The sequence below is a fragment of the Meriones unguiculatus genome, chromosome 4 (assembly GCF_030254825.1).
Source record: "Meriones unguiculatus strain TT.TT164.6M chromosome 4, Bangor_MerUng_6.1, whole genome shotgun sequence".
NCBI classification, from domain to species: Eukaryota; Metazoa; Chordata; class Mammalia; order Rodentia; family Muridae; genus Meriones; species Meriones unguiculatus.
In genome coordinates this window covers 124,241,580-124,245,038 of record NC_083352.1, presented here as the reverse complement: position 1 = coordinate 124,245,038, position 3,459 = coordinate 124,241,580, and the positions used below count along the sequence as shown (strand labels likewise).

Here is a 3,459-nt window from a genome sequence, read left to right as displayed (position 1 = left end):
GGTTGTGCGTGGCATGGAGACAGCGCTCCATCATTGTGCTTATTTTTCTCCGTGAAGCTTCAGCTTCTTCAGCTGCTGTGGAGGAAGGCCCCTGGGCACTCAGTCCTCTGAGAGCCTGGACAGTTAGTTGGGCTCCTGCAGGAGTGGCCTCACAGCCCTGCCTAGCTTTGGACCCAGCCCACCACTCTGAAAGGGTGTCAGTTGCAAACTTCACCAGCCTGTTTCTTATTAAATAGTCACTTTACTGCTCGTCATGGGGAATTCTGAGTTTTACAGTCCCCCTCCCCATTCTAGGGTGTGAGTTCTGGGCTGTAAAGATATAATCAGCTCTCATAAGAGACGGTTTCTTCAGCACTCAGGTGGCGGGAGGTTGGGTGGCGGCGGCGTGATTGGAACCCTTAAGTATCTAAAGTGACTGTCTCCAGTCCCCGGAGCTACAATTCAATCAGCCTTTCCAAACACGAAGCACAACGGAGAGTGCTAAAAAGATGGCAGAGGATGAAAATGAGAAGAGGAAAAGCTCGGGCTGGAATTGAATTCTGATGTCACCTGATGGAGGTGCCGGAATGAACGGCGCCCCATCTCCCTCATTCCCCAAGTGCCTCTTCTTTGGCTCTGCTGAATGGAGACAGGTTTGCTTCCTGCTGTCCTGGAGGAAGCAGTCAAAGTCGTCTCCCACTCCGCCCCTCCTTCCTCATCTCCCATCCTTCCTTTCACAGTGTTGCCGGAGTACCCGCTGTGTGCCAGGCACAACTTTAGGGACTGCGGGTACAACCCTGAACAGTCAGATGTGGTCCTGATTCCTTTTTGGAGGCTTTGTCTTTTTGTGAGGGGTGGGGGCAGGGAATGACAGGGTCTCACTGTGCAGTCCTGTAACTCCCTATATCGACCAGGCTGTCCTAGAACTCCCAGAGATCGCCTGCCTCAGCCTTCCCAGGTGCTAGGATTACAGATGTGTGTCACCATGCCTGTTCAAGCCTTCCTCCGCTGTTAGGCACCAGGACTGCTTCCAGTTATAACGGTCAGACAATGAACTTTTTTTTTTTTCTTTTTGTATACCTACTAGCATGAAGTGTCAGAATGCCCTAGAAATGGTGGCTGAGGCCAGGCAATGCACCATATCCCAGTTCTAAAGAGCACAGATAAACTGGGCCCAGACACACCCTGCAGAACTGAGAGAAGGCTGAGCCACGTTTTCTGACTTTTCCTGACTCCATCAGCATAAAACGGCAAGAGGCCATGAGGATTAGTGAATCATAACTCGCTGGCCTGGGAGGGAGCCATTTACTCTCCCTCCCCTCACAAGAGGAGAGGGCGGTCTTCAGAAGGAACATTTACAGAGATAGGGATGTCTGAAGGGGGGGGGCAGCTATCTGAGCCTTGTGGGAGTTCTGCTGAGGCAGTCGCCTGGCCTCTGCCCTGTGAGACTGGGCACGAAGAGACGGGTGGGCAGCAGGGAGGTGTTCTCAGCAGACCCTGGAGGAGACTGCTGGGGGCTGTGTACTGGGACAAGGTGTCGAGGGGCCAACAGGAGGGCTGTGGAAACTCCGCAGTGAGTCCCTGGCACAAATCAGGTGCTCACTATGTGTGTGTGTGTGCTCATGTGGGTGCTCATGCGCACATGGCGGCCAGAAAACAACCTCAGGTGTCTTCCTCAGGAGCCACCCTAGCCCTCCAAGACACACAGCACCAGGCCAGCAGGGCCAATTCAGTGCGGCTGAGTTAAGGCGGAGAGGCCAGACCTGGACAGCAGGGGGCAGACCTGAGCAAGGTGCCAAGACCGCGGTGCTGCTGGAGGAGGGAAGGGGCTGGAGCAGCTAGGGTTGACGTCAGGCCTTTCCCTAAGGCAAGGCGTCGGGAACACTCTAGGAACTGCAGCCTCCGTGGTCTAGAGAAAGACTGGGCTGCAGGAACAGCGCAAGCAGTCTGGCAAGGAGCCACTATGGCTGTGTCAGCGGAAGAATGGGACTTTCCTCCAGCGTAGGCCCTCTGACAAGTTCATTGCCATCGTAATTAAAATTATCCAGGTTTAATTTGAAAAAGAACTAGAATTTGGAGGTGGAGAGACGGCGCAGTGGATACCTTTACGAACCTGGGGACCCGAAGTCTCTCTCCAGAATCCGCTTGAAGACAGCAGGAGAAAATGACCACAAAATTGTCCTCTGACCCCCACATGCATGCGGTGGCATTTGCAGCACCCCAAATAACAATAAATAAAAACGTAAATAGAATTAAACGTTAACAATTGGAAACACGTTTTAGAGAAAAGCATAGACAAGATGTAATAGTGACAGAGGCTACACAGAAAAAAAACTCTGTCTCAAAAAAAAAAAAGCAGAGTCGGCACTGCCCCGCCCCTCCAATACCTGCCTGTTACTGCCCCTCCTGTGTTGTTTCCTGCAGTTCCCCATTTCTCAGAGGGGGTTTTAGCATTGGCTTCAAAGTGGGCTCTGCTGGCTGGCTGGGGGAGATAAACACTCTCTCACCTTCCCCTGGCCCACGGAGGATTCGGTACAGTATTCATGGCTTATCACTCAGCTGAGCATGAAGTCTTCTGCAGAGAAAAAAAAAAAAAAAAAAAAAAGTGGGGCCTAGATGTGTGCATCTTGGAGTTCTCCCAGAGGTCTCAGAGCCGGAAAAGAGCCAGGATGTCCTGAAGTCTGTTTCAGATAGTCATCCTGAAAGGGCTGTGCAACTGTCCCCATCTTTCAGAGGTGGGAGCTGAGGCTCAGGGGACAAACTGCTTCAGGTGGGAGGGTGACAGGGGACCCAGCTCCACAGCTTAGGTTCTTGTTCACATTCATGACTGAGAACAATGACCAAGTTTGTTTGATATTAGGGTTCTGAGAGCATACAAACCTCTTGTTCTGATTTGCAGCGTCAGGAGCTGGTCAGAAGCCATCTACCCATGGAAAGGATGTGTGAGGAAGATGCTACCTCAAGGGGCCTAGGCTGTGCTCCCCTCACCCCAAAGCTGCACACAGTCACCCCCCTATACCTGTACCCTACCTGGTGGCTAGGAAGCCTGAGACTCCTGCTCAGAGCAGGTGGCCAAACCCAGACACAAGCAAGGGGCTGAGCTCTGCACTGAAGAATCATGCCCTTCATTTCGTCCCCTGCGTTTTACACCACCATGTAAAAATTTCCATTAATTCCTTGGAATAAAATGTAGAGGCTGTTAATTTTCGACGCCTGGGAAATAGCCAGCAGAATGCCTTTTTTATGCCTGAAACTATTTTCCACTATTAGGGAAGTGTAATAAAAAGTTGTCTTTCCTTGATTTTAGTTTTTAATTAAGTGGGAAGTTCTGGGCAGCCCTGCTGCTGGAGCTGTGGCCTGCAGCTCGAAGACCGAGGAAACAGCAGAGAAAGGACACAAACCGCTTCTTTCCAAGGTCATTTCTGCAGCTGGGCTCCAACCCCGAGAAGTAGCTAGCCCCACTGGCAAGACCCAAGTCAC

General features: G+C 51.7%; 1 long non-coding RNA gene across 1 annotated transcript; it reads right to left on the bottom strand.

The window, feature by feature from the left end:
- Positions 1 to 425: 425 nt before the first annotated feature.
- On the bottom strand, positions 426 to 2,511 carry LOC132653539 (uncharacterized). Its single transcript, XR_009591269.1, has 3 exons — positions 2,487 to 2,511; positions 2,093 to 2,162; positions 426 to 480 (listed from the first exon to the last, which is right to left on the bottom strand). It is a non-coding gene; the product is annotated as an uncharacterized LOC132653539 (long non-coding RNA).
- Positions 2,512 to 3,459: the final 948 nt, after the last annotated feature.